At 39.6% G+C, this 12,943-nt stretch overlaps 1 protein-coding gene and 1 non-coding gene across 17 annotated transcripts in view; one reads left to right on the top strand and one right to left on the bottom strand.

Annotated features, from left to right (window-relative positions):
- Positions 1–12,943, bottom strand: part of NEK10 (NIMA related kinase 10) — a 228,850-nt gene that overhangs the window by 94,764 nt on the left and 121,143 nt on the right. The gene's annotated exons all lie outside the window — the stretch shown is intronic.
- Positions 1,933–2,039, top strand: LOC112850558 (U6 spliceosomal RNA). The gene has a single exon (XR_003222677.1). It is a non-coding gene; the product is annotated as a U6 spliceosomal RNA (small nuclear RNA).

The raw sequence follows: 12,943 nt of genomic DNA, 5'->3' as shown, positions 1-12,943 counted from the left end.
ACTTTGATCCTGGACTCTCAGCCTTCAGAACTATGAGAAAAGAAATTTAAGCCGCCCAGTCTGTGGTATTTTGTTATGGCAGACTTAGAAAACTAATGCAGGTTCTATGAAAAAACCTACTTATGTGTTTTTCACCTTCAAAAGAACCCAGCCTTTTGGAAATATGGCTAAAGCCATTGATTCAATCACATCTTACCAATATCATATAAGTTTTTTGGTGATTATTATTTGAAACCCATTGTAAAATAATTTGCTGTCTTGTAATGATTTCCAATTTCTCTGTTTAAGGTGAGCCCAACTACATTTAGAAAAATACAGAGATTTATAGCTAGCAATGCTTCCTTTAAGAGAAAAAAGTTAAATAGTACACACACACAATTTGATTGAAATTTGATTTGATTTGAATGAAAATAGGTTTTCATTTTTCCGAACAAAAAGATTATGCTGCATGTAAAAAATGATCATTCCCAGATGATCCAATCATCTAAAATCTTTTTTTTTTTTTAAACTTTTTTTTTTTCAAAGTTTATTTATTTTTGGGACAGAGAGAGACAGAGCATGAACGGGGGAGGGGCAGAGAGAGAGGGAGACACAGAATTGGAAACAGGCTCCAGGCTCTGAGCCATCAGCCCAGAGCCTGAAGCAGGGCTCGAACTCACGGACCGCGAGATCGTGACCTGGCTGAAGTCGGACGCTTAACCGACTGCGCCACCCAGGCGCCCCATAAAATCTTTTAATGATCAAAGAAAACATAACTTAGACAATATTAAACAAACATAGGGGCTCTTCTGACAAAGATTAAAATATTTACAATTATGTGTGTTAAAATCACAGCCATGGTCAGTTATATGGCAATAAAAATGTATTTACTTTTACCATGTACAATATGGTGACTACAGTTAATCATAATGTACTATATACTTGAAATTTGCTAAAAGAGTAGATCACAAGTATTCTCGTCACACACACAAAGAGGTAACTATGTGAGGTGATGAATATGTTAATTAACCTGATTGTGGTAATTATTTCACAATGTGTAAATATATTGAAACATCACATGGTATACCTTAAATATATACAATTTTTACTTGTTAATACCTCAATAGTGCTGGAAAAAAATTTTAAGTGAAGTCAGGGATAGTAAAGAGTTAGGTGGATGGCAAGGAACAATGTGCATTTATTATAAATATTCTAATAAATAAGTAAACATAACTCATATAGACTGAGTAGCCTTTCAGATGGGGCTGGACACTAACCACTACCTCTGTTTTAATAAGTCATAAATTCACAAATTGATAGTAAAAATGATGTAGACGATAGATGAGGTTGAGAGGATGCTTAATTTTTTAAAAACATAAACTTTTTGTTCAGATTTTAAAATTCCACTACTAGTCCTTCCCTGATATATGAACAATTAAGTTGCTAATTGCCAAGGATTTATTTCTATTTCTATTTTTTAACTTTTTTTAATGTTTTTATTTATTTTTGAGACAGAGAGATACAGAGCATGAGCAGGGGAGGGGCAGACAGAAAGGGAGACACGGAATCCAGGCTCCGAGCTGTCAGCACAGAGCCCGATGCGGGGCTCTAACTCATGGAGTGTGAGATCATGACCTGAGCTGAGGTCAGACGCCCAACCGACTGAGCCACCCAGGTGCCCCGCCAAGGATTCTTATTTACTAAATGAGCTAAACAAGGAGAGTATTGGACCTAGATGTCTTTTAAAACATTTTAAAATATGAATATTTTTATAACTCTTAAGTAATTCAGTAATATGATAATTCATATAAGTTTGGAGGGGAGACTTTTTCCTTTAAATGGACCAAAGTAAATGAAGTTAGATAACAGATGTTAAAAGGTTTTATGTATAAATAAGTATATTCCTTTTTCCTGCAGTAGTCATATAGTCGTCTTTCTTAAGTTGGATCATTGGCACTTACTTTGTCAGCACGTATGTGAAAATTAGAATGATACAGTGAAGATTAGCCCGGCATCTCCACAAGGACGTCATGCGAATCTGTGAAACATTCCATATTTTGGAAGCAGTGAGATGACAGGGAAAACTGTCATTAGGACTGTTCATTGGGATTATACATTAGGACTATTCTCTAGTCAACAGAGTAATGTCCTATAGGAGTAAAGAGTGACAATTCTGACACTGCTACTCATGCAGTCTGGAATTAGCAGATGGCGAAAGCCAGACTTCTCACTGTTGGAGGGAGTCTACTGATAAGCAAGGAAAAAGGGAGGTGTACTCGATCACAAGGCAATAAAACAGAGGTAGAGACAACACCGTGAACTTGTGTTTAGCCTATTATGGATACAGGTGATTGCATACAGAAATAGATAAAGATATGTGAATGTACACAGGTTAGTATACACATGTATCTCCTCACTCTATCAGCTGAAAATGCTTGGAAATGACAATGCCCCAGTAGCAATGAGCACTCTTAGCACCAGATTTTGTATTTTTTTAATTGAACAGCAAAATAAATAAAAGAGTGTGTTATCCAGTTTGAGATGCCATAACAAAACGCCAAAGATGGGATGTCTAAGCAGGAATAAACAGGAATTTATTTCTCACAATTCAGAAAGCTGGGAAGTCTAAGATCAAGGTACTAGCCAGTCCTGTTTCCCAATAAGGGCCTTCTTCCTGGCCTGCAGATGGCCACCTTCCTGCTGTATCCTCCTATGGCTGGGTGGGGTTGGGGGAGGGGAAGATGGCACGGAGGGGTGATTGATCTCCAGTGTTTCTTAAAAAAAAAATTTTTTTTAATGTTTATTTATTTTTGTGAGAAAGAGAGTGTAAGCAGGGGAGGAACAGAGAGAGAAGGAGACACAGAATCTGAAGCAGGCTTCAGGCTCTGAGCTGTCAACACAAAGCCTGAGGAGGGGCTCGAACTCACTGCTGGTGAGATCAGGACCTGAGCCAAAGTCAGTTGCTTAACTAACTGAGCCACCCAGGTGCCCCTCTAGTGTTTCTTTCTTTTTTTTTTTTTTTTTTTTAAATTTTTTTTCAACGTTTTTATTTATTTTTGGGACAGAGAGAGACAGAGCATGAACGGGGGAGGGGCAGAGAGAGAGGGAGACACAGAATCAGAAACAGGCTCCAGGCTCCGAGCCATCAGCCCAGAGCCTGACGCGGGGCTCAAACTCACGGACCGCGAGATCGTGACCTGGCTGAAGTCGGACGCTTAACCGACTGCGCCACCCAGGCGCCCCTAGTGTTTCTTATAAAAGGATCGATCCCATCTTCCCGACCTCATCTAAACCTAATCACTTCACAAAGGCCCAACCCCAAACATCATCACAGGACCTTCAGGAAACAACTAGTTTTCACCTAAAGCCAGGAGGTGAAGAGAAGAGATTAAGAGGAGACTGCTAATCTCAGAAGGCATTCCATGGGGTTGAAGTGGAAGAACAGGGCAGAGGGGAAGTAATGATGGTCAATGAAAGCCAGTGGAGAAGAGACCCAGGGCATGATCAGGGAGAACAGCATTCCCAGTTATTATCCCTGAAAGCCACGGCCCAGTTGTGTCCTTGACCCTAGTGTCTCCTGCTCCAGGCCATGCTCTCCACAGCCACTAAAGAGACCTTCCCATAATGGAAAGCTTATCCCTTCACCACTTCTTAGGACCAGATCACATTCTGCCATTGCCCTGTGAGTCTAACCCATTAAAAACAGCAACAACAAAACATGTAAAATCCTTCCTTGATCCCAAGTCCTCCTGTAAGTACCACCGTTTTCCTCATTTCCAAGCAGTTTTTTGAAAGAGTAATTCCTGCTGGCCCTCTTCACTGCTTCAACACCATCCATCATTCAACCCAACGGTGGTCCGGCATTTATTCCTATCTTGCCATTGATACAACTTCTCCCTAGAACCCCAATGGGTTACTAATTGCCTCACTTGTTTTAGGTGACTTCCTTGCAGTTTCTGACACTACTGACTGAAACTTACTTGTTGAGATATATATTTTTTTCATTTATTCAATAAATAGTTACAAAGTACCTCCAAAGTACCAGGACTGTTCTACCTGCTTGGAATACATTAACTGCTTGGAATACTTGCCCTCATGAAGCTTACCTTCCAGTAAGAAGAGGCAGGGAAGATAAAAAACACAGCACAACACAATGATTAAAAAGTAAATTATATACTATTTTAGTAGGTGATAAATGCTATAGGAAATAGAAAACTTAGATTAGAATAAAGGAAGTTAGGAATGGATGTGGGGAGGCAGGTTGCAATATTAGAAAGGGTAGTCCCTTCCTGCCTCGCAGTTCCCATATAATGGCACTTCTTTCTTTCACCCACGTGTTAAATGCTGTTTTGCTCTCATTCTTCACTCTCTTTTTGGATAATTTCTTTCACACCCAAGGCTTCCATTGAAACCATATGGGAACAACTCCCAGATCTACTCACCATCCACATGCCCCTCAGGCACACACAGGGGGCTTGTAGCGTCTCTGTCACAAACCACTGATTCTTAGGGTTAAAGCGCTGAACCTGAATGATTTGCCTAGTTTACAAATCAGAGCTGAGAACCCACCCATCCTAGGTCAACAGCCCTCATGCTTTTTTGAATTCCAAGGGCTATTTCTGAGGTATAGCAAAAGGGCCAAGACATCTCTGCAGATGCTGCTGTCAGGGAAATAGTCACCTCCAGGGAGCCATCTTATTTTTTTTTTTTAAATATATGAAATTTATTGTCAAATTGGTTTCCATACAACACCCAGTGCTCATCCCAACAGATGCCCTCCTCAGTACCCATCACCCACCCTCCCCTCCCTCCCACCCCCCATCAGCCCTCAGTTTGTTCTCAGTTTTTAAGAGTCCCTTCAGGGAGCCATCTTAAACCCTAGGGCCTGTTTTCTTCATAATGCCTGGTGGGACCTGTGACTATCTTTGCCCTGATATTACCTCCTGAGGCAAACATTTCTCTTCATTTTTCTACTTCTGCCTCTACTTTCATTTATACTTCAAACAATCCTTTGGCTTTTAAAGATGTGTGTGTGTGCATGTATGTGCATGGGAGCTTTCCCTTAATCTGAGAGACTCAGGGCTGACTACTCTGCATCCCATTGGACCTTTCCGATCTCAAGAGCCAATGTTTCCACAGCATCTGCCTTTTCAGATTTATCCCCAATTCTTGGTGTACCCACCATTATCATACTAGTGACCCACAGATAAACTTAACCTTCCAAATGCTAGTTCTTGCCCCAGAAGATAAACTTATGTGACAGCTGTGAGTTCATAAGAACGATCTTATATACAGCACTAATGAGCAGAAAGAAATACTAGAGCTGAAGCAGATTCATTTGTTGAAGGGTATATGAAATTGGAGAAGAAATTAGAATTTTTAGAGAAATCGAAAAACTATCATTGAGAAAGTATCTCATCAGCAATATAATGATGTAGCATCTTAGAAGTGGTGTTGGGAGACATCATAAAAGAAAATTTTGCCTAGCAAATGTTAGAAATTACTAATAAAAGAATGTTGAGAAGTTTGGGACACAGTTAAGGCTAAATTTTTAGAGATAGGTTTCTTTTATTGAAATAATTCGCCCAATATTATTTGCTTCAGCGGGTAAGGATAGAAAAAGGATTTTTGTATCACACTGCAATGTATTAATTCTGAGTCTATTAAAAAAGTACATTCTCAGGTTCTGGCTATCAAACTTTCATCTCCCTACACTACCGGAAAGAAAAAGGAAAAAGAGAATTTGTCAATGTTAATGAAAAAGAAACAAAAATATACATTTTAAAAGAATACAAACTGGGGCGCCTGGGTGGCTCAGTCGGTTAAGCAGCTGACTTCGGCTCAGGTCATGATCTCGCGGTCTGTGAGTTTGAGCCCCGCGTCGGGCTCTGTGCTGACAGCTCAGACCCTGGAGCCTGTTTCAGATTCTGTGTCTCCCTCTCTCTGACCCTCCCCCATTCATGCTCTGTCTCTCTCTGTCTCAAAGATAAATAAACGTTAAAAAAAAAAATTAAAAAAAAAAAAAAGAATACAATCTATCTATCTGGGAACCCAAGATCCACTATTTGCTCAATCCAGGAGACAAAAGCCCATATGAATTCATGAGGATAAAAATCTGACCTGAAGTGACATAATTAACTGTATAGCCCAGTAATTATAGTTTGTTGAGACTGAAAAGCAAATCATGCTCTATCTTAGAATGATTCAATATAGCAGTAATAGGATGGATAAAGTGCATGCAATCACACAAGTAAGTGCATATCTGTGTGTGTGTGTGTGTGTGTGTGTGCGCGCGCGCGCGTGTGTTGTGCACATGTTGGGGCACATGTTTATGGTTTCGGGAGGTAGGTATAATATTTCTGAGAAATAGCTCAAAAAACAATCACTATGGTGGGATGGGAGTCAATGAAAATTAATAGAGATGAGGGCAGCTGGGAGAAGCCAGAGGGAATAAGTGGCTAGGCACATTTTCTGGAGAGAGTGAGCAATGTGATACTCAGATATTCAGTGAGATGAGCAGAGTTTAGCAAAAAGGACTCTAGGCAGAATGGTGAATGCAGTTGCAGGATCCATCCGTGTTCTGAATTTTTTTCTGTGAGACCCTACTTATTAAGCACCTACAGGCATAGATAGAATATGGTCCAGTTTCACTAGACCACGGACGTGAAAGTGCATTCTGGTCCATCCAGTGCGTTCCCCACCACGGAAGAGTGAAAGAAGTGAGCTGGAGGAGAGGCAGAGAGCGGGGTGAGCTGCCACTAATGTGGGAGTTAAGGAAATAGGGAGAAGAGAGATTCCTCAGAACTAACTGGATGTGAGAAGAAGCATAAGGGAAGGGAAGACCCCTCATTTCCAGGCTCCCAAGTGTCTGGCCTGGATGATGGGGTAGGAATCAGTATCATTAACATAGATACAAGTGGATCAGGTGTGGGAGAAGAAACTGATCAATTTGGAATATAAAATATATTAATTCATGCCTATGAGCCCCACAGTTGAGGAGAGCCAATGGGTAATACCACTCTGGATGTTAACAGTCTCTTAAAGTTTTATCTGTTGAGGTTATGTACCCTGGTATCATGGAAATGTTCTCAGCTCATAGAAGACTGCTGCCAGTAAGCAGGTAGTTACACAGAACAGTTCCAAGATTGTTTTAAATACAAACTTCTTACAGAGAGAAAAGAGAATTAGACGACAGGTCAAGAACCACAGAAAAATATACTATGCCTGAAGAAAACTGGCCACACTTCGATCATAAATTTTAGGGCGTGCTGGCCCCTAGTTGCATCTAGGACTGGCAGATGTAACCAATAAAACTCCAGGATACTCAGTGGAATTTGGTTTACTAAAACGTGCAGTATTTGGGGACTTATTTACACTAAAAATACAATATTTGAGACACAAACTGAAAAACTCTTTGTTTATCTGAAACTCACATTTTATTTGGCAATCCTGTGTTTTATCTGGCAACCCTAGTTGCAGTATTACTTGTGTACTCTCCTTTGTTAGTGTTCAAGTAGTCCTTCTTATAGAAAGGCAAACAAAAAGCTATTTACATACTAAGTATGGTTTTCTTCACTTGCTTTATAAAAATAATGAAAGCAGTGTACTTTTATGGGGTATTGGGGACATTTCTCAAAAGGCATCACATTTCTCTCATGTTGCATAGACACATGTATTAATGGTTTTAACACCAGTGAAATCGATGATTAAAAAGTTCTTTTAAATATAAGCAGCATCTTAAAGTACAAAACACATATAAATATCTGAAATGTTAAATCCAGGCCCAATTTTTACAACAATGAGCGTATCTTATCTGTAAGTGATTTAGTTAAATAATAAATACACTGGACTATGATTCATCCATAGTAGCCTCATTAGTTCCAAGGTCAAGGTAGGCCATGACCAGTTTCTAGATGCCAAACCTTCATATTGGCTCACCTGCCTCCTGTGGATTGCATTCAGGGAGATGTATGATTCAGACCTTCAGTAACATCTTCTAAACTAGAGTGCCAAGACACTCACTGGAAGAATTATCAATATATTTTCCATTAACGAGTAGGAGATGACTTTTAAAACTAAAACTGACCCATCATTTCACTGATTAATGCAGTACTTCTTTAAACTGGGAAAGCATTTATATGTAATATGGATAAAACTCATGATAGTAAAAAGGATAGATTGTTGCTGTCTTATGCAAAATAGGACCTATGAATATCAGTGTGGACATCAATCTGCTTTAATTGATGTGTTGTGTTAACTGGAAAATGAAAAGTTAAGTTAGATTCAATTTTCATCTGCCCACTAGGATCAGTGGACATTGCCCAGGTGGCACAATTGATTTCAGATCATTTTATATGACACTGCAATTAATTCTTTAGGATCTGTCCATGAGATAATATAAGTGCAAGTGTCATGAAAAATTCTATGTGCTATACAAATGCAAAGTGCCACCACCACCACCACCACCACCACCACCACCACCACCACCATCATCATCATCATCACTGTCATTATTATTTATATAGAGAAATCTGGCACCTTTCATGAGGATTATTATAATAAGTGGCTTAGAAAACAACAGGCATCCCAACGGACATGGTAGTGAAGATGGGACCATCATATTTCTGAATCCCGAAGACAGATGTCTGACTGGACAACTACACAAAACAAGTATTTGACCTTTGACCTATTGAAGTCAAAGACTGGCCAAGGACTTTCACCACACTCGGTGAAAAAGATTGGTAGTGCTGACCGTGCTGTCAGGCTATGTTTTCGACCAGGTCGATCTGAAAAAAGTATGCGTGAGCTCGAAACACTAGTGGCTGCCTACTCTCACACGGTCTCACCTATGCCAACCTCCCTCCAGATCTTTGCTCCTCATTCATGGCAACACTTACCTAGGGTGTTCACTCCCTTCACCACCAAGCAATGTCACCCTTTCACATACAGATCAAGTTCTCCCTATCTCATGAAATCTTCTCTTACCAAGTCAGCAAACACAGATGGCCTGACACTAAATCGTAGCAGCACCACAGCCCGTACTCTTCCCTAATCACACTTGCATCTACTAAATAAATGTGAATGGAACACCTGCCCTGTGCCAGGAACTACTGTAGATGTTGGGACACAGCGTGAAACACACCAAAAAATCCCTGGCCTCACGGGAGTTTCTGTTATACCAAGGGAGGCAACTAACTAACCTATAAGTAAATAAATAAAAACATACTAAGTGCTATGGAGAAACTAGATTCGTTATTTAGAGTAAAAGTAGATTTCATGAGTTAATTAGCATTTAATTGTTCTGTGGCATCAAGCACCTATTTGACCTTTGGAAGGTCTCGATTTTCTCATCTCTGTAAGAAAGGGAGATTTGTGAGATCTATTCTTAGTTTAAAATGCTGTGTCCGTCAATTAAAGTTTAAAAACATCTTGATGACATATATATTTATACAGTGTTGTAACAAAACTAAAATTTATTTTTCAGTATGACCTAAATTCTGAGGATAGAATCAACATTACTTTCAAAATTAGATCACTTGCTACTCAAAAGCAAATCTGTGAGCAAATAAACAGTTTTTGATGATACATTACTTTTGCTACACAAGTAAAGCCTGTTTTTTGCTTAAGATTTTTAAACAAAACAAAGGTTTTTTATTCCAAAAGGCAACTAGCACATATTTCAAGTCATTTGTAAGAACTCATTCATTCTTTTTCATTGTAGATGTCTTAGGACTGAATCCTCACTGTATTTCCTCACAAAGTGCTGGGCAAATAGATCCTAAATCCATAATCTGATGTGGCTGAGGAAGAAAAGAAAAGTATTCTTCTTTCACCTCTAAAACAGAAGCTCTGTAACTCTGAATATACGAAAAACTTTTGCCAAGGCCTCTGGCAGCCTTCTCACCATGGATTTCACTCTGTCTCCCTGCTCCTGGTAGGTAAATCATTTGCTAAACCCCAACAAAGAAAGCTATCAGTAAAACCAGATTCAGTGTGATTTGGGGAGTACAGAAAAGCCTCCACCCACGGTATCTTCCCTGAGGCCGATGTCTGCATCTCACAATAAGTGATCTCTTCTTTTATGTTAAACACTGTAGATGTTCCCAGGAAATTGATGAGGAGAAATTAGAGAGAAAAGATTAAAACACAGGGAATCAATGGCCAGAGTATTGACAGACTGGTTGACGATGACAAAGAATTCCAAACAGAGTCATTACGTATTCAAATGCAAGAACAAGAAATTATAAATGTGACCGAGAGCCACAACAAAAATGATCATTGACAATACTAATATGAAACAAAGGAAACACTTGGGATGAGCAAATAAAAAAGTATTTAGTTCAATGACAGCCACTTGTCACTGATGAAAGGTACAACTGAAAATAAAGATTCATGAACCATAGCATATTTGCAATAAAATGCATAAACATAAACAAAATAGAATGTTTTAGAAATATAGAGACCACTAATATGGAATGATGTGAACCCCAAAAGGAGAAGAGGAGTAAAGAAGAAAGAGATTTTAAAGGGCAAGGGAGAAAGAATGAAGCCACTTTTTACAACTGTTCCTGGCTGACTGTAACCCTGACATGACAAAAGAAATTATTTTCCTTTTTTTTTTTAATTTTTTTTTTTCAACGTTTGTTTATTTTTGGGACAGAGAGAGACAGAGCATGAACGGGGGAGGGGCAGAGAGAGAGGGAGACACAGAATCGGAAACAGGCTCCAGGCTCTGAGCCATCCGCCCAGAGCCTGACGCGGGGCTCGAACTCACGGACCGCGAGATCGTGACCTGGCTGAAATCGGACGCTTAACCGACTGCGCCACCCAGGCGCCCCTAGAAATTATTTTCCTTAATACTTGGTTTTGCTGACATTCTGGTCTGCCATAATTGATTATTGTCTCTATTAACCTGACTAAAATTAAAGTTTAAAATAAAAGCAATCATCCACTGTATGACTCCAAGATTTCTGTGTAAAAGTTCAAGAATGAGGGTCAATTTTTACCACCGTTTTATCTGCACTGAATCGCTAGTTTCCCTCCTGTAAGCAAGGAGCTAAATGGTCTACCTAAACGTTTCTTTTTCAAGTCAGTGAAATGCAAGGTAAGCAGCTTCATACTTTAATTAGAAGCATTAACCTTTAAAATCTCCACATTCCCAACTTCCAACACCACGGAAATTAATTTTAACAATCTGAAAGTTTATAAAAATAATTCTTTCTTCTCTCTTTTAAATACAATAGCTGCAGGCTTTCAAAACAGAAAGAAATAAAGCCCTTCATTCAGTACCAAATTTATTGTGTTCCATTTAGGAATTAACTGTTATCTGTGTGGTCCATGGGATGCCAGCTCTTTATGGAGAAAATAAATCAATTTTGCAATGAACCTGGTGTGGCTGAATGGAATGACATCTTGACACCATGGGACTGTGGAAAATTAGCTATCTTCTTTGTGCTTTGTTTATTTCCCAATACAACAGGAAAATGACCTGTCAAGTATGTTAGAAAGATTGCCAGATGCAACATATTTTAAAAATAAGGCACAGGGGCGCCTGGGTGGCGCAGTCGGTTAAGCGTCCGACTTCAGCCAGGTCACGATCTCGCGGTCCGTGAGTTCGAGCCCCGCGTCAGGCTCTGGGCTGATGGCTCGGAGCCTGGAGCCTGTTTCCGATTCTGTGTCTCCCTCTCTCTGCCCCTCCCCCGTTCATGCTCTGTCTCTCTCTGTCCCAAAAATAAATAAACGTTGAAAAAAAAAAAAAATTTAAAAATAAGGCACAGGGATACCATAGTCACTCAAGTAATTTCTACTCCACCCTGTTCTTCAAATGTTAGCAGTTTAAATTGGAGAAAGGGAGAAACAGAAAAAGTGAAATAAGGATTGTACTTTGCTTTGTTTACCACATTTAGAGATTGTCACCTTAATTTATTGTACCAACACTGGAAGATTCAGTGGTTTTAAATTGATAACTCAATTTCTTTCTTTTTTCAAATGTATGAAAACTATAAACTAACAAGCATACCAATGGGTTCATTGTCTAAGAAAAGAAACAGGTCATACACAAAAGGAGGGTTCTTGATAGTCAATGAAAACACAAAGAATTCCAGACGGAGTCATTACAAATTCAATACAACAGCAAGAAATAATAAATATGACTGAGAGCCACAACAAAATGATAATTTACAATACTAATATGAAACAGAGGAAACACTTGGGATGAGCAAATAAAAAAGTATTTAGTTCAATGACAGCCACTTGTCACGGATGAAAGGTACAATTGAAAATCCAGATTTATGAACCATAACATATTTACAGTAAAATGCATAAACATAAACAAAATAGAATGTTTTAGAAATATAAAGACCACTATTATGGAATGATGTGTGCTCCCCTAAAATTTATACGTTGAGATACTAATCCCCAATGGGATGGTATTAAGAGGGGGGCCTTTGGGAGACGGTTAGATCATGAATGCAGAGCTTGCATGAAGGGGATTGAATGAGACTAGTGTCCTTTTAAAAGAAACCCCAGATGGGGCGCCTGGGTGGCGCAGTCGGTTAAGCGTCCGACTTCAGCCAGGTCACTATCTCGCGGTCCGGGAGTTCGAGCCCCGCGTCGGGCTCTGGGCTGATGGCTCAGAGCCTGGAGCCTGTTTCCGATTCTGTGTCTCCCTCTCTCTCTGCCCCTCCCCCGTTCATGCTCTGTCTCTCTCTGTCCCAAAAATAAATAAACGTTGAAAAAAAAAATTAAAAAAAAAAAAAAAAAAAGAATAAAAGAAACCCCAGAAAGCTCTCTTGCCCCTTCAACATACATTGGACACAGTGAGAAGACAGCCCTCGGTGAACCAGGAAGCAAGCCTCACCAGACACCAAATCTGCCAGTACCTTGATCTTGGATTTTGTAGCCTCTACAAGTGCGAGAAATAAACTTCTGTTGCTTATAAACCACCCAGTCCATGGCATTCTGT

The sequence above is a fragment of the Puma concolor genome, chromosome C2 (genome assembly GCF_028749965.1).
Source record: "Puma concolor isolate L17-30 chromosome C2, mPumCon1.1.hap2, whole genome shotgun sequence".
Taxonomy (NCBI): domain Eukaryota; kingdom Metazoa; phylum Chordata; class Mammalia; order Carnivora; family Felidae; genus Puma; species Puma concolor.
This window is presented reverse-complemented; position numbering and strand designations above follow the sequence as displayed.